This window comes from Sus scrofa, chromosome X, assembly GCF_054392235.1.
Source record: "Sus scrofa isolate SSC_HxYL_T2T_F1_AM1 chromosome X, Sscrofa_HxYL_maternal_Yorkshire_Landrace_v2.0, whole genome shotgun sequence".
In the NCBI taxonomy this organism is placed as follows: domain Eukaryota; kingdom Metazoa; phylum Chordata; class Mammalia; order Artiodactyla; family Suidae; genus Sus; species Sus scrofa.
This window is the reverse complement of record NC_139401.1, coordinates 123,117,012-123,141,045: the sequence shown is the minus strand read 5'-3', so window position 1 is coordinate 123,141,045 and position 24,034 is coordinate 123,117,012. Positions and strand designations below refer to the sequence as shown.

Here is a 24,034-nt window from a genome sequence, read left to right as displayed (position 1 = left end):
TGGTATGACCAATACTGGAAACTTTTGATTCCTTCCTCTACCTTCTTCCATGCAATTTCTGGCATTTTTATTTCACTTTGTGTGGATGAGCACTTTTAGCAAAACTTAGAAAAGTCATCCCAGCAGTATGTTAGCACTACCTCCCGGGGCCTTGAGTAATCCTATATCAGTAAACCCTCATTTATTCAACTTTATGTTTTGCTCCTCTTGATTCAGCACACTTAGAATCCAGCCTCATATATACTGCCCTGGCTCCTGTTAATACTTGTCTAGGTCCTACAGCTCCTTTGGTATACAGTCCCTTTTCTCTCTTAAGAGGCCCAGCACTTCCCTACCTGGGTAAGGCGACTTCGTATTAGTCATGGATTTGGTGGCCAGGAGAAGGTTAGGGGTAGATTCTGAGAGTGGAGTACAGGTTTCCTTGCAAGGCAGAAATATCTGTAACATCTTCCAGTTAGGGGAGAGCACTAGACTTTAACAAGGAAGAGTAGCCCACTTCTGCAGACATAGAGCGTTTGGGGGAATCCTGGAAGGCAAAAATTTAGAGTGCACTCACCCAGATGCCCTTATCCCTTCTTCATATCAGTGACCTGGCCTTGGTGTAGCTGATATGCTTGGATTGAGAATTCAAGCTTATCTAGAGATCTGCAATCCTTATAGTTAGGTCCTGAGCTTGATTCTCAACGTTTTCTGCATTCCAGATGAAAGAAACAAGCATTTCTCTACATGTTGTTAAGGGTATTTGGTGTTCACACTCCACCTTAAATCAGCTACTTGTTCTTATAAGCTTTTCATGGTCTTTGTCAAAGGCATCAACAGCATCAAGAAAAAGTCATCGGATTCCCTAGTCATTATAATTAATACTTCACTCAAACACTCAAATGCACAAGATAATACTCCTGCCAGTATGTTCAGTTCCTCTGGTATTATATCCCCATTCACCACTGATAAAAGTCTAAACAATTTCACAGGTATGAAATGCCAAAAGCTGTTAGTATTCCACCTACCACCAGTGAAGTGGTTCTCATTCTATGCTTGCTAGGAGGCAATCTTTTTCCAAAATCCAAAATTTTAGAGTTTTCTTCCTAGAACCCAGTCTTAAGTCAAATTTCTTGGGAAATACACTATGAGATAGCCATCTGTACATAGGAGTTTGGGGGAAAGTTCTCTCAGAAGTCACACCTCTAGGAGAATTAGATAATCAGGATGAGACATAGGAAGGATTTAATCTACCAGTTACAATAGAGACCTCAGCCAATATTCCAGGAGGTAATAGAGTTGGAATGGCCTTTCACAGTTGTCCCGACTTAAGGCAAGAGGACCAGGCCCTATAGTCCCACATCAACCAGTCACTAGACATGGACTCCTCTGCAGAGGAGAGGAATGGTGTGATGCTGGATAAAGTGGTTCTGTTCAGATGAGGTCAGACCCTGGAGAGGGACTCAGGTATGAGTCATTAGCAGCAAACACTCTTAGAAGTCTAGGGGATGAGGGCCTCATACTAAACAGGGAATGTGGGTGGTGCATCATAACATCCACTATAATCCCCCTTCTCCTTGGGTTAATGGTGGTAGTGATAGGGAATTACAACAAAGGAGTAGTAAATATGATGGTTAGTTGAAGGGATCTTCTCCTAGTAAGTGGTTGCCCACTATCTTCATGCTAGCGTGTTTCTCTTTAGAACTTGACAGATGAGGTATGAAAGAGGGTTTGGGGGGACCCTCCTCAGGAAACTCATCACTCTTTAGGGAGCATTTCAGTCACAGGGGGTAGAATACTAATAGCATGCATGTGTTATTCATATTATCAATTAATCTAATTTCCCTTTTTATCAATTCTATATGTGATAGTGCCTCCTACATAGCATTTATTCATTCATTCAACAATACCGATTGCATACCTTTACATACTATACATCAGTAACTGTTCTAGATGCTATAGATACAGTAATCAACAAAGTAGACAGTCCCTGTCTTTGTGGAAAGCACATTCTAGAAGAAAGTTGGGATGGCAATAAATAAGAAGCAAATAAGCAAGAAAATTTCAAATAGTTGTAAGTGATATAATGATTTAAAAAAACAGTAATATGACAATAAGTAATTGACTTTTTCTTTTGGTGGTGCCTGCGGCATGTGAAAGTTCTTGGGCCAGGGACTGAACCTGTGCCACAGCAGCAATCCAAGCCACTGAAGTGAAAATGCTGGATCCTTAACCCGCTGTGCTGCAAGAGAACTCCAAGTACTTCACTTTTAATATGTGTAGACTGGAGAAAAGTCAATATAGGTAGGGGATTTGAAGCAGGCTTTTCTGAGGAGATGATTCTTGAGCTGCGACCCATATGATGAGAGGGATCTAGTCAAGTGAAGATTCAGAGGCAGAAGTTCCTTTGAGCTAAGAGCAGAGTGAAGTGAGGAAGCAAGCCATTAGAAAGTCTGTGGACAGTTAGTTTCAGACAGATAAGCCAGACAGGATAACCAAAACAAAGGCCCTGAGTTAGGAATGAGTTTGGTATGTTTGAGAATCAAAAAGAAGACCAGTGTGGCTGGAGCTTAGTGAACACAGGAGAAAATTATACAAAATAGGATTGAAGACCAGACATTAGGCAGATTACATAGAGCCCTGAAGTAAAAATAATTTACTCTATATCTAAGGACAATGGGAGGACAATAACAAATTCTGAGCAGTGAAGTAACAATCTACCTTATTTTTTAAAAGAATTTCTCTGGCATCTGCATATAGAATAGACTACACAGGGTTAAAAATAGAATCGGGAATGCCAGTTATAAAATTATTGCAGTAATTTAGGAGAGAGATGAGGGTAGCTGTGGAGATGGTGAGAAGTGGTCAGACTCCGGATGTATTTCAAAAGTAAAGTCAAAAGGATTTGCTGAAAGATTAGATGAAGGATGTGAGAAAAAGATAGGATTTGTATTAAAAACACTACAACTAGGGTCAAAGTATCAAGTAAGTGATTTGGATGGTGAGTCAGTTGGAGGAAGAGATTACTGAGGGCCAAATTCAGTAGGTTTCAGTCCTAAAAGGGGTGTGTGTGTGTGTGTGTGTGTGTGTGTGTGTGTGTGTGTGTGTGTGTTGAGTGAGAGAATACAGAGATAAGAATATGTAAGGAGCACTTTCTCTTTTCAAGATGATCTTATTGACAATTTACCTCTTAGGATTGGCCAAAGCCAGAGTTTTCTGTTTTAATTGACTAAATCTAGGTAGTCTTTGCTTTGGCAAACTACTCCTGGAGCTGACACTGCAACAAAACTAAGGCATATTTGGTGTCTTCTGAAGTTGCAATGATTGTTACGGTGCCTCAAGCTGTGTTTAAGGTGGAGATGGTGGCCAGGAGATCTGCATGCACTGCATAGATGTAAAAGAAGAGTAAGAGTAAACCCAACCATAGCTATGGCTAGAAAGCCTGTCCATTAGAGGTCTTTTTGTACTTCACAGGCAGGAGGATATTCTGCAAACAAAGCTGACCCACAGGTGCTAGGCTTCGGCACAACTGATTTGCTTTGTGGAACTAAACAGGAAGAAATCCTCCATGTGTGCACCCAGACTCAGAGGCGGTTTCAAGTTGATGTGAAGTGCTGACACATAGCACCAAAGTGTTAGTGTTAGCACATTTTAGAATTTCAAAGCATCACCTGATGGGAGAGAATAAGCAGACACTAACCACCTGCCTGAGAAAACAGGGGTTCAAGAAGGCAAGTAGATTTGCACAAAGTGAAAAAGAGAGTTACATATTTATCACTGTGTTTTAATCTTCCTCTTTAATGTCTCTTATATCTCAGGAACTGATCTATCTTTTTCATCATCAGCAGAGTAACTGCTACGTAGTAGATGCTCAAGAAACACTGAGTAAACAAACAACTGAACCTAAATCAACCTCAGTGTCCTTGCCAAGTGAGTCATGTTCTCAGCATTTGTTATCAGCAAACACGCAACTCAAGTTCCAATGCCTCCTCTTGTGTTTGGTCTCTGAGACTCATCTGTACAGTGCTACTAGAGCAGTTCATTTTGTAGAATAGGTCAGTAAGTGGACAGAAAAAACAAGCCAAGTGACTAGTTTAACTGGTACTTTTCTTCTACCAATCGCCTAGACTTTTGTCTGGATTGACAAAATGAACAAACAAATGAAAACAAAATAAATCAAAAAGCATGCTGCTGTCTGATAGACGTAATTACATCCCTATTCTGAGCTGGGACCATCAGTGTGAATTTGAGAGATTAAACAATGGGGTAAGAGGCTATGTCTACAACCATTGCTTTTAGTCACCTCAGGGTTTGGGGTTGAGAACGGCTAGATCAGTCGTTTGATGTCATGAATTCAAAATACCCACCCAACTGATTCACTCAATTTTTCACTATTTGTATAATTAGGTCTTGTATAATTAGTGACCTCTCTCTCCATAAGCTATCAGGTTCTTTGTCACTTCGCAAATGCCCTTTCTTAAAGACTACAAATATTAGACACCTGAAGTCATTCCTGTTCGGAGATTTTTCCCATGCAAGCCTCTCCAACCATTCTCTGCACCTCCCCCTACTTTGGCACCAAATATTTTCTTCCTAATCAGGACTGAAATCCATGTTCAGTTTTTGAGTAACCAAACATGGGGCTGTCTGTGATATTAGCAAGTGATATTTTTCCCAGTCCTGATTTGATGAATTGACTTTCCCAAGTGCCAAATGCTTAAGCTAAACACCACCACCAAATAAAACCGCATATCAAACAAAGGCACATCAGGAGGAGGAACAAGGTGACACTGATGTCATGAAGGCTGCCTCAACTGTGGGGCCATAGATGAGGCAGAGTCTTCAAATTACGCAAGCCATAGCTAACACAAAGAAAAACAGGAGAAAGCACAAAGAAGACCTGAGATAATACCTATACAAAAAGAAATTTAAATTGCAGATGGATTTGTTATCATTTCTAATCCTTCCCTACAGAAAAAGGCTATTTTTGCAGCTCTCCTGTTTGGTATATAATCTTCTGTAACAAACATGTACTTTTAAATATTATTTTAATAAACAAATAAAATGCATAATGGTCTTAGATCTAATATAATATTTCCATTAGTTAAAAGTATAATGGCTGTACCCCCAGGTAGCATAAGCATAAGTGAGCTACTCAGTCTTTCCCAATGAGTGAAAAAAATCATTTCATATCAGTAACTTGCACTTCCTATTATAATACAGTTCTGTCCATCACCAGCAGCCTGAAATTATAAACGGTAAAACATTTAGTGAACTTGCTCTCATTAAATGATGTGTATCATCTAATGCTGAGGGAGAGAAAGCTAAAACTCACAGTTTGAAGGATCCTAGAACAACCTTAACAGCAGCTTGTTAACAATCAAACTGAGGAGTATTACACTATTTCAGCAGTTGGGAAGCAATTTATTTTATTTATTCTCACCACTGCACTTTTTGGACCTATAATATATTCCACCCATCAGAAAGCTTTATCTCAGCTGGAAAACATGAATTCTTATTTTGGTTTCCAAAATTCCAATTCTTTGTTAAATTCTAAGTACCTTTAAAAAACTGAAATGCTCATGGCTCACATTTATTCTTATAAGTAAAATACATAGCTACATTCATATTTTAAAAGAATGTACATTTAAAACACATCTTGTCAAGAACATAATTGAAAATGAGAATTTTTTCCCCACTACTTTGGTTTCAATGTGCAAATCAGGTTTCATGCTTGCTGTTTATCAAAAAATGTACCTTTGCGCCACACATCCAAAGAGAATGACACCACTATAAGATAACCTGAACTGTTTTCTTTACCACTGGCCATTACTGTGTCAAAATGCTGCTAAGGTTCCTGGGGGATATAGTTCTTATTTCTAGTAACATAATATAGGTATAAAAATGCTCAAATCTGAATTTATAAGGGGGATACATTTTGAAATTCTTTCAAGTAAAGAAATTGGAATAAAAATAAGGATGAGAGGTCACCAAATGATCGATTTTCTACTGATGGAATGTATTTTTTATTCCTTTCATTTTTGATAGTATAACTGTGACAATATAGAGTGATTCAAAAATAACTGAACACTTTCACAATTGTTTACTCAGCCACCAGGTGCTATATGAAATTGTAAAGTGTACCAAATTGTAGAGTGACTCTTCTAAATGTCTAACCATTAGAGAAATACAAGTTTTGACTATATCTTCATATATAACCTGGTTCCTGAATCATAAATATTTGAGAGCATTCTATTATTTTTGATGACTCTATAATTTGTTGTAGAAAGCTTGCATGGCTGTCCTTCAATTAAAATACAGGCTGTAAAGCACAGAAAATAATTTTAAGTTCTTTTTTTTTTTTTTTTTTTTTGCTATTTCTTGGGCCGCTCCCGCGGCATATGGACATTCCCAGGCTAGGGGTCGAATCGGAGCTGCAGCCACTGTCCTACGCCAGAGCCACAGCAATGCAGGATCCGAGCCGCGTCTGAAACCTACACCACAGCTCACGGCAATGCCAGATCGTTAACCCACTGAGTAAGGGCAGGGACCGAACCCACAACCTCATGGTTCCTAGTCGGATTCGTTAACCACTGCGCCACAACGGGAACTCCAATTTTAAGTTCTTATCAAAACTGTCCTAAGTCATGTATCAACAGATATGCATTATTTTTAATACATCATCTCCTTCCATATTTTTAAAACAAAATTTGATATCACTAAGGTCAGCTCCTGCATGAGAAAGTCGGGAATACATATGTACATATATATATATATATATGTGTGTGTGTGTGTGTGTATATATACATATACTTGAAACCAGAAGTCCAATTTGATATTTAAAGTCAATAGATGATAGACAAACAAATAAAATGCATTACTAAAAACTAAGAACTAGACATATAAGACTGCATTGGATCCAGGTTGTCAAAGTGCCCCTGAAAAAGACTCTGACTGAGTCCATACAGGCTTACCAAATTGACCATTTTGACTAAATTGACCAGTCAATTTAATGAAAGAGCCACTTAACACCCTCCCACCTCAAATTGACCAAAACCACCTGTTAAGGAACTCATGGACAGTCTTATTTTGCTGCTCTTTCCAAACACCAATTCCTTCCACCATTCTATTCACTTGTCTCCTCCAAGCAGCCCTTTACTGATTCAATTGTTTTCTCAATTGTGGTTGGAGTTAGCGAATAACTATTTGTTCCCCAAGACACACATTTTCCTGGGATTGAGAGAGTTACAGTAATCAACTGAGCTGATGGCTGCCCTGGGCAGAACTATTTGAAGGCCCCTGAGGAGCAGGTTAAACTCCTGAGTGCTCCAAGAATTCTGCTTCAATCGAAAAATCCATGAACTGCTGGTTTGGCATTCAGCTCACTCTCTTATAGTCTGTACTCTCTTCTAAGCTAGCGATCTGAAATAATCATTCAGCTATAATTTCTCTTGGGGCTAGCCAATAAACTGAACATGTCAGGCCAACTCACAATTCTTCAAGAAGCAACCACCCAGTGGAGAGAGAGCAGTTTTTTGTTCAGGCTAAATGCCTTGTTTTCAAAATATGTGATGAGAAAGGAAATACAGTTGTGCAATTTTTAATTGAGATGTGATCATTTCCATTTTAATCTTTGCTATACTTCTCTACAGGAAAAAAATGCAACCATGAAAACCCCAAGAGAATGTGCAAGAGTCTAGAAGACTTACTCGCTTTTTTCTCTGGGTGTGAGATACCTACCATCTTCCACAAGATGGCAGACAGTTTTCATTTTACTGTTTGGTGATGAACAGGAAATTGCTCCATTGTCAAATGACAGCAACCCCAGGTAGCTAGGGTGACATTTGCTTTACATTATGATACACACTAATTAATCATTAGTGATCCCAGAAGCAAGTCTGCTAAAAATGCTTTGCTATGGCTTCTCACAGCAGGGGCTTTCAATATTGATGCTATTACATGAACATATGTTCAGCCAGTATATGTTATACTCATTTAAGTTACAAGGTTTTGTGTTTTTAGGGTATTTTAATCAATATTACCTAGATTAATATTCACCTCTTGAAGGGGAAATGATGAAGCTAGTAAATACAGAAAGATAAAAAGCAGTAACAAAGCTTTGAAAAGGTAAAGGCAACTTTGACAAGTTTTTAACTGGAGGCACCTTTGTCCTCTGGCATTTGTTGACATCTTCAACTTTTCCCCAGGCCCAACTCAAAATTGCTGGGGCAAAAATTAAATAAAGAACTTGGTTGGAACTGCCACTGCACACTTTTTTCCTATGGTCTCAAAACAGATCACTTCATGAAGGAATTAATCTAACCCATTAACTAACAAGAAAAGGTCTCATTGCTTTCCAACAGGGATTCCATTCCATAGGAAGGGGCCTCAGTATTATAAACAACCCCATCCAGACCTCAGCCACAACCAAAGCTTCATACAATGAAACCCAAAGGTTCTAGAAAGGTTCGCCAATTGCCTGAGCAGGCATAGCCAGCCAGTTCCCTTCACCACCTAAAGCTAACCCAGGACAAAGAGAATCTACTTGGGTCCACTCCATCAGTGGCAGAAACTGTTACGTATTCACACTCTAGTTCCAATTATAACTGGTTATTTCTCCAATTAGGTCAACTACACCTACCCCTAGACCTTGTTAAAAAATATTTTGAAAGGTTTCTTTTACTCCACTAAACTTTAACTTTGCTCTGATAATGACATTTTCTTCAGTGCTTCCTGAATTTTAATGTGTATATTAATCACCTGGAAGTCTTGACAAACTATAGATTCTGATTCAGTAGGTCAGGCGTAGGACCGAGATTCTGTATTTCTAGCAAGCTCCAAGGTTTTTTGTTTGTTTGTTTTGGTCTGGAGGCTGCTGGTCCAAAGGCCACACCTGAATTAGCAAAGCTCTAGAGTTTCTTCATTCATCCACACTCCATACATCCTGGGGTAAAAAAAGACCAGTAGGAGTTTCCAGACTCCACACTGTATCTTCTAGATTTGCTTTCATCAACAACTCATTCTTTCCTGAAGACCTCATCATCTGACTGATAAAACTCTCTTCACACTCATCTCCAGATCTCCCTCCCAGGGACTCCACTGCATTCACTGAACATTCTAGAACCCAGATTACCATCTTCTTTCCATGTATCCCTTCTTTAACAACTTCAATCTTCATGTGGATCTTTCTTTCTACTTTAGCAATCAACTCAATGGCCACACCATGATCTTGCTATCACCTGAAACAGTTCTAACCCTGAAATCGTTTTTTAATTATGATTATTATTGTTTTAATTTATTTTTATAATTAATTTTTTTTGTCTTTTTGCCTTTTCCAGGGCCGCTCCCGTGGCATATGGAGGTTCCCAGGCTAGGGGTCTAATCGGAGCTGTAGCCACTGGCCTACACCACAGCCACAGCAACGAGAGATCCGAGCTGCGTCTGCAACCTACACCAGAGCTCACAGCAACGCCAGATCCTTAACCCACTGAGCAAGGGCAGGGACCGAACCCGCAGCCTCATGGTTCCTAGTCAGATTCGTTAACCACTGCGCCATGACAGGAACTCCCTATAATTAATTCTTTTATTGTTATTTCCCCAATACAATTTTTTTTCTACTGTACAGCATGGTGACCCAGTTACACATTCATGTACACATTCTTTTTTCGCACATTACCATGCTCCATCATAAGTGACCAGGCATAGTCCCCAGTGCTACTCAGCACCATCTCATTGCTAATCCATTCCAAAGGCAATCATCTGCATCTATTAACCCCAAGCCCCCAATCCACCCCACTCCCTCCCCCTCCCCTCAGGCAACCACGAGTCTATTCTGCAAGTCCTTGATTTTTCTTTTCTGTGGAAAGGTTCATTTGTGCCACATATTAGATTCTAGATATAAGTGATATCATATGGTATTTGTCTTTCTCTTTCTGACTTACTTCACTCAGGATGAGAGTCTCTCGTACCACCCATGTTGCTGCAAATGGCATTATTTCGTTCTTTTTTGTGGCTGAGTAGTATTCCATTGTGTGTATATGCCACATCTTCCTAATCCAATCATCTGTCGATGGACATTTGGGTTGTTTCCATGTCTTGGCTTTTGTGAATAGAGCTGCAATGAACATGCAGGTGCATGTGTCTTTCTTAAGGAAAGTTTTGTCTGGATATATGCCCAAGAGTGGGGTTGCTGGGTCATACGGTAGTTCCATGTATAGTTTTCTAAGGTACCTCTATACTGTCCTCCATAGTGGTTGTACCAGCTTACATTCCCACCAACAGTGCAGGAGGGTTCCCTTTTCTCCGCACCCCCCTCCAGCATTTGTTATTTGTGGACTTACGAATGATGGCCATTCTGACTGGTGTGAGGTGGTATCTCATGGTAGTTTTGATTTGCATTTCTCTAATAATCAGGGATGTTGAGCATTGTTTCATGTGCTTGTTGGCCATCTGTATATCTTCCTTGGAAAAATGTCTTCTTCAGGTCTTCTGCCCATTTTTCAAGTGGGTTGTTGCCTTTTTGGCTGTTGAGTTGTACAAGTTGCTTGCATATTTTAGAGATTAAGCCCTTTTCAGTTGCATCATTTGAAACTGTTTTCTCCCATTCTGTAAGTTGTCTTTTTGGTTTCTTTTTGGTTTCCTTTGCTGTGCACAAGCTTGTCAGTTTGATTAGGTCCCATTGGTTTATTTTTGCTTTGATTTCTGGTGCTTTGGGAGACTGACCTGAGAAAACATTTGTAAGGCTGATGTCAGAGAATGTTTTGCCTATGTTCTCTTCCAGGAGTTTGAGGGTCTCTTGTCTTATATTATATTTAAGTCTTTAAGCCATTTGAGTTTATTTTTGTGCATGATGTGAGGGTGTGTTCTAGTTTCATTGATTTGCATGAAGCTGTCCACGTTTTCTAGCAATACTTGCTGAAAAGACTGGCTTTTTCCCTATTTTATGTTTTTGCCTCCTTTGTCAAAGATTAATTGACCATAGGTGTCTGGGTTTATTTCTAGGTTCTCTCTTCTGTTTCATTGCTTACCCTAAAATCTTAAACCTTAAATTTTCTATCACCTTAGCTTCTGATAGGAGACTAGCTCTTCTCCCACTAATACACTCTCCCACCTCAAAGGACTTTCCACACCTTATATAACCTCCTTCTTTTCTCCTAATACTACTTAATTTTGCCCTAATTTCTACCCATAATGGAAATCAGAGTCAACTATTTCTACTCCAAATTCAATACTAATTTATTTCCCCTAATTTTTACTTCTGAGGTTACTGCGTTAAACTCCATCCTGTGTGTACTCATACTTTTGTTTCAATATTCCCTGTCTATAAATATCTTAGTGAACACACACATGGCAACGCATCATACTGAGTGATCCCATTACACACTGATATATACAACCTCAGGTGGACCCAGGACACTGCGGCCCAATCCTCTTCTTTGTTCCCCCGCAATTGTTTTTCTGGCCCTTTTTATGCTTTTCAAACTGCCAAGTTATAAAATATAAATGTATTCAGTTTCCATTCCTTTCTAGCACAATCTCTCCATGCTTTTACTCAACCTCCCTTTTCCTTGTCCCCTGTTATGTTTTGCTTTCTCTTCCAAAGTTAACCCTAGCAGTTTTATTAGCTTAAAAACATAAATTCTTCTTATGCTCTTGAGTTTGTCTTGATGTATTAATTTTCCATTCTTTTAAATTATCAAACTTTCCTGTTGGATCCTTCCTCTCAGCCAGCAGATGCTCTCAAGTCTTCCTCACTAATAAAGCCCACAGTCAAAAATACTCTCAATAACCTTATTTCTTATTAACTAGAAGTACCATTTCAATTCTACCTTTTATTTTATAAACTTTAAAACACTGCCTTCATTCATCATCTCTACTTTTTTTATCATCCATTCTTTGTTTATTTATTTATTTATTTGGTCTTTTTAGGGTGGCACCCATGACATATGGAAATTGCCAGGCTAGGGGGCAAATTGGAGCTATATCTGCCAGCCTACACCACAGCCATAGCAACACAGGATCCAAGCCATGTCTGCAACCTATACCATAGCTCACGGCAATGCTGGATACTTAACACACTGAGTGAGGCCAGGGATTGAACCCACATCCTCATGGATACTAGTTGAATTTGTTTGCACTGTGCCAACACAGCAACTCCCATCCATTCTTTCTTTAATCCTCTACAAGCATGTATTGTATTATAAAGTAATGCCATACCTATGAGTTGGCTTCTGCTTCTGCCACTCCAATAATGGCCTCTTAGTTTCCAATCTCAGCAGCCTCATCTCTGCCTTTGACCCATTGGCATAATTTGACACTTGATACTCATCCTCCAATAGAAGCATTTTCCTCCCTTATATTCCTCTCAGTTTTCCTATTTCACTTGTAATCTCCTCTGCTGATTAATCAGTTTTGTTTTTCTGTTAAACTCTTAACATTAATGTCCCAAAAGGTCTGCCCTTACTTAGCCTTCTTTGCTTCTCACTCTGCACTTGTCCCTTGTATATCTCTCTTCTTGGATTATCACAGATATTCCCTTGATCTCAATTATTTTTTCCATATGTATCATGTCCTGACTTATAATTTATTTATCATGTTTATTAATGCCGCCTACCACTTCATCCCTGCTAGAATGTCAGCTTCATAAAAGAAGGGGATTTTGTCTGTTTGTTTACCAATGTACACAAAGCACCTGGAACACAGTAAGTGTTCATTAGATTTTATTGAATAATCACTGCCACATCTAGATCTCAAAACCTAAGCCCTCTTTTAAAAAGACATGTCCAGGAGTTCCTGACGTGGCGCAACAGAAATGAATCTGACGTCTCTGGGTTCGATCCCTGAGGCTGCAGGTTTGATCCCTGGCCTCATGCAGTGGGTTGAGGATTCAGTGTTGCTCTGAGCTGTGGTGTACATTCCAGACATGGCTGGGATTCCACGTTGCTGTGGCTCTGGCGTAGGCCAGCGGCTACCGCTCTGATTAGACCCCTAGCCCGGGAACCTTCATATGCCACAGGTGCAGCCCTGGAAAATACAAAAAGATAAAAATAAATTAATATACACGTCCTTATGATTACCATACCAACACCTCAAGATTAACATGGCCCAAACTGAAGCCATTAACTCTTCCTGTACCAAATTTGTTCTTCCCACAGTAGTTCCCATCTTTGACCAAGGCACTGCAAGCCTAGAACATTTGAAGTCATTTTGACTCCTTTATATTTTCTTACCATGTACCTACACAATCTTGCCTGACTTATTTCCCTGAGAAAATAAATCTGGTAACATCACCTCACTCTTGAAAAGTCACAAAGGCTGCCCTTTCAACAGGTTTAAGTCTGAATGACTTCCTTGGCCTGACATTAAAACTCTCCTATCATATGCCCTCATATCTGTTTTTCAGCTTCATACCCACTATATTTTTCACAGTATCTATTCTCTAGATATTGCTAATCAAAATGCTTACATACCCAATGAACATAACAGAAGATTCTAAGAGAATGCAGGTAAGAAGAATGATGACTAATTTCCAAAAAATCTGATTAAGCTTGCGGGACAAATGGAGTGATTTAAAATTCTATCAAGTGAGGAACTGAGATATAAAAATGACTAAAGACAAAACTAACAAGGGTCTTCTCTATTCAAGGGCCTAGATGGGATTCTAAAAGTAGGATCCATGAACCACCCTATGTCAGAATCTTCTGGGGTTGGCCCTTGTATTGCTTCCCAGGAGACTGTCATACACTTTTAAGGTTGAGAATAACTGACTTAGGGAGTAATTGTCCACATTTTCTATTTTTGAAGGGTTAAGAAAAAAATACCTATGTGCTATTATTACCCCTAGGTAACATGAAAAGGACACTTGTTTAGGAATCAGAAAAGTTGATTTATTTTTTTAACTTTTCACTTACCGCCATATTCAAATACGGGGGCTGGAGGAGATGACCGCTCAAAACACCACTAAAAGAATTACTGTTTCCATTGGAGCCATGCCTCATCAACTCATTTCCTGCAATTTCCTGCCACTACACTGAAGAACATTCACCCTGACCAAGAACTGTTAGGAAATAGCTGAGAAAGTGACTCAAATGTCACCATCTCAGTGAGGCTTTCTTTGATGATCTTGTCTAAAAGAGCAAGTCCTTGTCGCATGCTTGCTATTCGTCTTGCCTAATTTACTTTTCTCCATTACACTTAATGCTGTTTTTCAATTAGTTATCTTGCTTATTGGTCTGTCTTCTTCCACTTAAGTGTAAGCTGCAAGGTTTGTATCTGTCCTGTTTTGTTTACTGCTAGATCATCTGGACTTTTAACAACACCTGGCATATAACAAAGTATAGCATTATAGCTCTCCTCATTCCTTTGGTACCCTCTCCCTTTCTCCCTCCATCTCCCACTCCTTCTGTTCTGGATTTCTCTCTAACTCTCTCTCTCCTTTCCATCACCCTATACACTGACCCCTTTACAAGTTAGAGCTCTGGCAATCAGGATGGGATAGGTGGACATATGGGTAACGGAGAATAATTCATACCCATTTTAACTTACTAGTTTGTCTAAACAAAACTCATAAGAAAAATTCCCTCCCTAGAACTTTGGGAGAGAAGTTCTTTCAGATCTGAGAAGACCTTGTTCAAGATCATGTAGCTACTAAGTTGAAGAGCTGGGATTTTAAAATATGTCAGTCTTATTCAAATGCCTATGTTCTTTCCAGAACACCCTATTGCCTATAGAGAGGAAGTTAAGAGAGCAGGCAGAATTTCCCTCCCTAGTGAAGCCAAATCTTGTTTTCCCCCTCATTTTGACTGTCTTAGTTCAGACTGCTATAATAGAATGCCATAGACTGAGTGGCTTAAACAACAGAAGTTTATTTCCCACAGTTCTGGAGGCTGGGAAGTCTAAGACAAAGGAGCTGGCAGATTCTGTGTCTAGTTAGAGCCTGCTTCTTGGTTCACAGATGGCTATCTTCTTCCTGTGTCTTCACATGGTAGAAGTGGGGAGAGACTTCCCTGGGTCTCTTTCATAAGGGCGCTAATCCTATGCATGAGGCCTCCACTCTTATGATCTAATCATCCCCAAAGGCCTCCACGTTGAGGGTTAGGATTTAAACATAGGAATTTTGGAGAGACATTCAGTCCATAATATTGACTATTGTTCAAGAGCCTCTATTCATGGTTAGAATTACTATGATTTAAAATTTGTGTACGTGGCTATTTTTCCCCAAAGACACTTTCCCATCAACTTTAAAGAAAACTGATTGTGGAATTTTAATCTGCCTTGTTAAATTACTTCTAACTAGGAATTTTCTCTTCTATAACCATTTACTATGGCAACCGAGAAGAATAAAAATGGGTATACAGTATCTATGAAATCATGAGCCTGCAACAATTCGTTGAGTCAAAAGAGAAGAGGTTCATAGGCCACTGTGATGGGCTCTTCAGTGCTAAAGACTTCAGGTACTATCATCACCTATTAAGAATCTTATTTAGATGGAGTGGGCCATCTAAATAAGTAGCTATAGGACAAGAAAACAAGATAGTATCTCTCCCATCAGGATTTTATGACCATAACACTACTCAGCCAATGGTGCTGGCCTCCAGAGTGAAGCCTTATCCATACATCCATCTATGGCCCTTATAACCTTAGTCTCTTTGCTCCAACTTTCCCCTCATCTGAAAGGTTCTTTCTCTCTGTTTACTTGTAAAAATCTGACATTTCCATTAAAACTCAAGAAAATTATACCTTTTTCAAGATGTCTTCGCCAACAATGACAGTCAAAATCAATCCTTATCTCATTTCCTCATTAATGTATAGCTCTATTTAAGACCCAGCTTTTTATCAGAATTTGATTCAATAGGTATTTTTTTCCTTTGTGAGATTGTGAGCTCCAAGAAGTCATGGATTTAATCTTGTTCTTTAGTGTATCCCTCAGTATCCAATACAGTGTGTATCAAATGCTTTACTAAATACCAAATGCTTATTAAATCATACTTGATTAAATAATCAAAAATAAAATCCTTTCCTTCCAGACTTCAACTCCTACTCCCATCTTCTCTACCTGGGCCCTGGCAGACAAGAATCCCTGTAACAGAAGAAACACTTCGGCTTTGGCATCAGACCAACCTGAACTCAAATACAGCACTGAAACTTGCTAGCTGTAGAAAACTAGGCAAATCATTTCTCTCTCTGAACCTCTGTTTTCTGTCTATATGATGGGCAAAATTAACCCTCTTGAAATTACTGAAAGGAATAAATGAGATAGGTATGTATGTGTGTGAGCCATAAACGGCAAACACACAAAACTTAGTTTGTCTTTTCTTACCTTTTTGTGGTAAGGGAAAGTACCACTTTAAGAAAAACGAACATTAATTCATGCTATCAAGCGTTGTCAATCTACAAGTGGACAAGTGAACTGATATTTAGTGGGTCCCTACTATTTTCCTAGCACTGTGCTAAGTTCTATAAGGGAGATAAGAAAAACCCTCTGCCTTCAGAGAGCTAACCATCTATTGGTAGAGGCAAAAAAAAAAAAAAAAAAAATCATGAGAGACACATATTAAGAACCCTAGCAGGCATATGCTAAGCACCCCAAAGGTGAACAGATAAAATGCCAGAGGTGTTCAGAGGAGAATTGGGTCTAAACAGTCTGACAGACTTGGAGAAGACTTAAATGCTCTTTGAGGAATAGGTTAGAACTAAATGCAAGGAAGAAGGGAATGTAGGCATTCCTGTTAGAAGAAATGACATATGGTCAAATGTGGGGGTCAGGGGTATGTTCAGAGGGGTTGAAGAACAGCCGGGCACTAAATCTAGATCCCTCCAAGATCAGGTAGAGGTATAGGGAGAGAATGAGTGTTGGATGATGGAGGGCCTTGAGTACCAGATTAGGAATAACATTACTAATCACTGGCAAAGAGCAGACTGTGGGGTCACCTTACTGGAACACTGATTTCCAATTTGGGAAGCATTCCTACTGAGGCCATGCCCTGCATATGTGTGTAAAGTGACCGCTATTAAGAAGTAGCCAGCACCACTGTGTTGTGGGAAGGAGGCTGGGAGATTATTTATCCAGCATCAGGCTCCAGAGTCAAGGAGTCTCGGGCCCTTTGTTTCTAAGAGCAGTGACAGGCGTCCCTTCCCCCACGGCAGCTGCCCTCACAGCATGCTGGGCACTGACTCCCCCAGAAATGTAACAAAGCTGCCCCCAGAGAATCCAATGGGAACAGGCATCAGCAAGGCTCTCCTCTCTCCTCCCTGGTCCAACCCCAGGCTGCATACCCCGCACTGCACCCACAGAACTGAAGCTTCCTGGGAGAGCCCCAGAATGGCTTGCTCGCCACAACTCCAGGGCAAGGCTGCCTGCTCCCCTCATTTGCCTGGGGTGGGGGTGGGAGTCACACTGATTGGCTTCCAGCTGGCTTTGCTGAGCTCTAAGAATAATAAAGATGGGACTCTTTACCAGTGAGGTCATGCATTGAAGAGCAGAAGTGGGGACAAGCTTTGCACTGCACTATGGACTCACCCCACCACCTGCTGGGCAGGAAAGTTTTCTTCAGCAGGAAAGCAGAATGGTGAATGGGGAAAGGCCAGGTGGTGGGGTGGTTTGCTTTGGGAGGCTGGCTGGAATAAGTGCAGCATTGTGAGCCTCTGGCTCTGTGTGGGCAAGCAACAAAGTAGCAGGGACCCCTTATCAGGTGAACTCAAGTGCCCATCAGCTCACTCCATCAACTGCTGCCCCTCCTCCCTCAGGCGTCTCCAGGCTGTTTATTTTCTTAGAAAAGGGGAATCTGCATGTCAGCTCATTTGCATTCTTTGGTCCCAAACAAAACCATATTAAAGTGCCTTGAAGAGCTGGTTAACAGGAAAGGCTGCTTGCCTTGGGGAAAAAAAGTCCTTACATTGAAAAAGAATCAATGTAGTATTCTATTTTCATGCCAAGTACAATGCTTGCATTAGGGAAAAAAAGTCTCCCATTCACTCTGATCAGCAAGCCTGAATGTAATGGTTAAGAAGTTAGCATCTTTTTCAACAGCCTTCGGATATTTTATGTTTTCTTAATTCTTACCAACTTGCTTTGAGACCTGTAAATGGAACTGGAGAATGAAAGAAAGCAAAGGAGAGAGCAGCAGCTTCAGCAGTGGCCTGGTATCCCTCAAGAAGCAGGGATGCAGTTCCTTTTCTTACTTGGGAAACAGATGGTGTTTTACGCTTAACACAATCAGCACTGCCTCTCTATCTGTGCCTCTAACCTTCCCCACCTGTGTGAAACCTAATCAGTGCCTAATGAACATACTTGGAGCTGTCTGGATGGAATTAGTCCCAGTAGGAGCCGGCCTTCAGGTACCAGGCACTCTCTTAAAGCTGTGTAGCTGCAAAAGACAAAAAATCTTTACATCAGAGCTAATTAAATAAAGATCTGACTCTGCTAAATACATGTTCTTTTTCCCCTTCTAGAAAGTAGACAAGACTCGGTGTATGTCATATTGCTAAGCTAATGTTGACCCTTCTCCTCACTGCAACTATGAGCAAAAGTTTGTATTCTGAATTTCCTCTAAATACATAAGACCTCCAATGCCTTTTCAGTCATCCCTACACTTGGCATGGACTACTTTCTCTGGATCATACTCTCCTTTGTGCAAACATATGCACACCCGTGATGGCAAGCTTCAGGCCAAACTTGCCAAAGGGCTGCACACCACCCACATCTCCTTTGACAAATCTGTGATTTTTTTCCCCCCAGGGAATTAGCCAAAGTGCTTGCTTAAACACACACACATACACACAAACTATGGTGTTAGCAAATTGTTACTGACATATTTGGAATTTTATTAAAAACTGCAGCAGGCTAGAGGCTTCCGGGTAATGTGCAAATTATTCGGAAGAAGAAATTTTCCAATCAAAAGCTGTTTCTTTTGATGACATAACAAGGTCAATAGGTCTTAATGTAGGAGAAAATGTCCCAATAAAATGTAGAAAGGGGAGACCCCGGCCATGATGATTAAGCAAAGTCTAGCCAACTGCCCCAACCAGTCCTCCCCCATGCATCTGCTTCCGCATTTACTACCTTGCCTGACGTCACTCCAGTCCAACTAGTCAAGCTTGGACCCGGAAGACGTAGCCCATAAAAGCCTTGTGAAACCCTTCTTCCGGGCTCAGACTCTGGAGAGCGATCTCCTCTGAGCCCGCCGGCGTAATAAACCTGAGTTCTCCAACTCTCCGAGTGCTTGCTTGGTTTCTCGCCGGGTACAAGAGCTGATCCACTGCAGCCGCAAAGCTGCCGGAGCTGGTACACTACAGCCATGGGGCTGTCGCCAGAGCTGATACGCTGCAGCGCAGGGCTGCTGGGTATCTGCCGTAACATTAGTAGTTCCATTACCTCACCTCGAGTTGAACATTTCGATGACATATACCAAAGTATGAATCATCAAGTATTAGCCAGAATGCCCCTTCTCTTACCCTATTCCATCTCTGAGTTTCCAAGGAATGGAGACTGCAGACTCTTTTCTAACTGTGCCTTCATCTCCCTACAGATTTCAGTGAAGCATTATACTAGTGCTCCTTACCTATCATCCCTGGGGTCAGAAGGAGCCTATGTTCCGTCATAGGCTCATTTCCTTGTCATAGCCTAGACGTCTATCAATCTCTAAACAGGAAGTCAACAAACTACAGCCCTTGGACCCAATCCTGTCCACCATTTTTGTAGATAAAGTTTTATTAAAACATAGCCATACTGGAGTTCCCATCGTGGCTCAGTGGTTAACAAATCCAACTAGGAACCATGAGGTTGCGGGTTTGATCCCTGGCCTTGCTCAGTGGGTTAACGATCCAGCGTTGCCGTGAGCTGTGGTGTAGATCACAGATGCGGCTCGGATCTGGCGTTGCTACGGCTGTGGTGTAGGCCGACAGCTGTAGCTCTGATTCGTCCCCTAGCCTGGAAACCTCCACATGCCATGGGAGCAGCCCTAGAAAAGGCGAAAAGACCAAAAAACAAAAACAAAGAAAAACACAGCCATTCTGTAGGTCGCAGATGTGGCTCAGATGTGGCATTGCTGCGGTTGTGGTATAGGCTGGCAGCTGCAGCTCCCATTCGACCCCTGGCCTGAGAATTTCCATATGCCACAAGTGCAGCCCTAAAAAAACAGAAACACCCCACAGCCATGCCTATATGTTTATGTATAGCCTATAGCTATCCTAGTACAATAGTGAAAGCAGTTGTGACAGAGATCTTATGTCCCACAAAACTTAAAATTCGTATCTAGCCCTTTACAGGAACAGTCTGCTGACATTTGTTCTAAGGCTCTGTATCGTACAGTGCTAGTTGGGCTATGCTATTCTTTTTTTGAAGATAACTGTATTCATATTTTGAAGATTTGGTGGTCACCTGTCTTTATCTAAACTTGCCTCAGCACCTATTTATCCTCAAATCACAGGAAATAACAATGAACAGTGGCTACTTCTGATCTTCATTAACAAGGTCCAGAGGAGAATGAAGCTTATGCTCTGTGGCCTTGCCCATCTGCCCTTATCTTGTTGGAAAAGGTGAGATAGAAGAAGCTGAAATCTTCCCTCTCAGATCTAAGTGGCACATAAGAAATCACAAATCGCTTCTTCCTAGCAGAAAGCGCAGGTGATGAAGATGCTTCAGAGGACACAAAACAAGAAATAACAAGGGTAGAAGTCCCCTGAGAGAATATGACTCCAAACACAACACTTTGTATTGACCCTGAAACAGCTCTGGAAACCTCCATATCCCTTTTGGCTACAGCTTTAGCTAACATGGCCTTAAAGAGTATTCCCTAAAAACTGTTTCCCATTTGTGTTTATGTTTGTTCCTTAACTTGGAAAGTGACACAACTATATTGCATTTCTAAACATTATCGACCTCTGAGGAAGAACCTATAATAACTGAACATCATTGGGAAATACATTTAAATAACATTTCAGCAACAAAGCAAGCTGTATTTCCAAGCCAGGAAGAATTTGTACCCTGCATTGAAGTCTTTGGTTAATTGGTAACTTAATTTTTCTAAAACACTAGTAGAAACCTCTATTCAATATGAAAATGACAATCAGAGAAATAATCATTATAGTAACAGAAGTCTGTACATAATATTAGAAGCAATAATTGTAAAAATATTTAAGAACTTACTGTGTGTCAGCCACTATTCCAATTGCTTTATATTCATCACCTCATGTAATCCTCAGAACTCTGAGGTTTTTATAGTTTTTAATTTTTAATTTTGTTTTTTACTTTAATTTGTATGAATTTATTTTTATTCCTATATTACAGCCGAAAAAAACTAAAGTCAGAGAAAGGGCAAGTAACATGCCTACTATCACAACAGCTAGTAAGTAGTTGAGATGGAATGAAAATATCACTTATCCTGACTCTCTCACCAAATCAAGAGCCCATAATACCTTGAGTTCTCCTTCTAGTAATAGGAATGGGTTTGCCTGAACCACTCATACTTTCAAATCTGCTTCGCTCGTGTCCAACAGCAAATGTTATACAACATCTCTCTGGGTCCCTAAATTAAAGAAAAGCTAAGTAATACTGGCTGGGTTCCAGCTCATGGGCTGTTTTATGAACTGTCTTGAACAGAGGCAGAGGAGAAGGCTGCCTGTATAGGATGAGCGTCTAAGGGGTGCCTACCACTGAAATGGTTCCCCACCACCACTGCTGCAGTTTTTTCTTTAATACTAGTCCTCTGGTATCGCAGGACTAGTATAAAAGTATTGTTTCTCTGAAACATGTTGGGTAAAACAACAGTCTTCCATTTAGTCAGCAAAGAGAGCTGAAGGCAAGGGAGGGAAAGCAGTTAGAATGCTGTTGCTATAGTCCAGAAGGGATACAATGAAGACCTTAATGGTGGCAGAGGTGATGGAGAGGTGGGGCCAGAATCAAGATATTATGAAAACTGACATGATGTCCTAATTGTATTGATAAGGATAGGCTAGCTGCTGTAACATGTATATTCTGAAATGTATAATCCTCAAACCTCATAGAAGTTTATCTCTTGCTCATGTAACCTTACTGGGCACCCGAAAAGTAGGCAGATCAGCCCTTCTCCATGCAGGGTACCAGGCTGACAGCAACTCCAACATCTTCAATACATGGATTTCCAAGTTGTCCAGGGGACTATCTCCATTGCAGCCAGCTGAACACCTACCTTTCTGCAAAGAGGCAAATACCTTTCTGCAAAGGTATTAAATGAAATACCTTAAAGAAATACCTTTCTGCAAAGGCTTTAATGAATGGCTACTCATCAGCCATTTTTCCTTCATGCACCACTCTCTAATCTGCTTTCTCCTAATACACTAGGCATATCCCTTTCGTAGAAGTTATCACACTACACTGAAATTATAAATTTACCTGTTGCCCCACTAGAGGGTCGGTTCTTTGAGGGCGAACACCATGTCTTATATTCATCTCTACATAGCTAGTGCCTAGTGCTCTGTTGAGAACACAGTAAATGATCAGTAAAAGTCAGTTGAAAAAAGTGAATGAATGAGTGAATGTATGAAGTCATATTTCTTTACCAGCCCTTAAAGGTACATAATACCCATGGCCTCATCATCTTAATTTAAAAAGATTATAGTCTTTCTAGGATCTACATTTATCTTGTGTAAACTAACCTACAGTATAACGGGGTATAAGTGAATCTAAAATGAAAATGGGAGTAATATTCTACCCATGACCTTCCCTAACTTCCTAACTACTCGGATTCAAAACTGAAACATTTTGACCAACAGAAATACTGATGCTGTCCAGCAAGCAATCCTGTGGAGGGTGTAAAGCCTGGAATAACAGTACCAGGAATAACTGAATAGTTGGAAACATGTCTGCCTTGTGGCTTGGCCAGCCTTTGTATTATAACAATGAAACTCACAAATGTGTCTCAGGAGTCATTTATTCACTGGAGTGCCATATAAGAAACCCAATTGCATATAATAAAGTATATAATGCACATAACATTTAATGAAGAGTAAAAGCAATGCCAGGCCTCTCCAGGAGCAGCCGTTGGCTCCTACCCTCCCCTGAGATCTGCTACAGAAGGAAAGGGTTAACCAGATGTTTCACTCCTGCAGCAATGGGCAGACCTAGGCCAGCTGCAGATGGTATAAATGTACGAAATGAGACAGCAAGGCATGGGGCTGAGTTGCAGTGAATGGGGCAGGCTCATCCACTGGTAGTCAGCAATAAGTGCCTCAGGGATCCAACCTGATTCCCCCAAGCAAGAAAACCAGGTCAGCAATTGCAGACTTCAAGGTGGCTGTATAGCACTGTGCTTAAGTGTTTGAGTTATTGGGTCAAGTAGATCAGGATCTGAATACTGGCCCTACCACTTACTAGTTGTATGATACTGGGCAAGTTACTTAACTTCTCTGAATCTCACTCTATAAAATGGAAGCGATAATACTACCTATCTCCCAAGGTGGTTATGAGAATTCAATGAGATAATGCAAATCAAAATGCCTTGGCTACGCTAAGAGCTCAAAAAAATGATATCTGTTGCTATTTTCATTATTAGGATCCAAGTTCATGAATATTTATGCCTGTTTTTTCTAAGGATTTTATTATAGTTTTAGCTCTTAAGTTTAAGCCTTTGATCTATGTTGAGTTCATTTTCATACACGGTATAAAGTCAGAATCTAATTTCGTTCTTTTGCATGTGGATATCCAGTTGTCCTAATACTACCTGTTGAAGAGACTATCTCCCCCCCATTGAATGGTCTTGACATCTTTGTTGAAAATCAGATTGCAGATGTATGGGTTTACGTCTGGGCTCTCAATTCTATTCCATTGATCTATATGTCTATCCTTCTGGCTGGCCTCTTAAGATTCCAACTTTCAGGAGTTCCCGTGGTGGCGCAGTGGTTAACGAATCCGACTAGGAACCATGAGGCTGCGGGTTCGGTCCCTGCCCTTGCTCAGTGGGTTAAGGATCCGGCGTTGCCGTGAGCTGTGGTGTAGGTTGCAGACACAGCTCGGATCCCACGTTGCTGTGGCTCTGGCGTAGGCCAGTGGCTACAGCTCTGATTCAACCCCTAGCCTGGG

General features: G+C 40.6%; 1 long non-coding RNA gene across 10 annotated transcripts in view; it reads right to left on the bottom strand.

The window, feature by feature from the left end:
- Positions 1–24,034, bottom strand: part of LOC102158351 (uncharacterized) — a 758,918-nt gene that overhangs the window by 544,456 nt on the left and 190,428 nt on the right. For 5 of the 10 annotated variants that reach the window (XR_014835889.1, XR_014835883.1, XR_014835882.1 and 2 more), the window contains one exon: positions 18,269–18,344. The exons of the other annotated variants lie outside the window; for them this stretch is intronic. This is a non-coding gene — a long non-coding RNA (uncharacterized LOC102158351). The remainder of the gene's footprint in view (positions 1–18,268; positions 18,345–24,034) is intronic. 10 annotated transcript variants of the gene reach the window in all.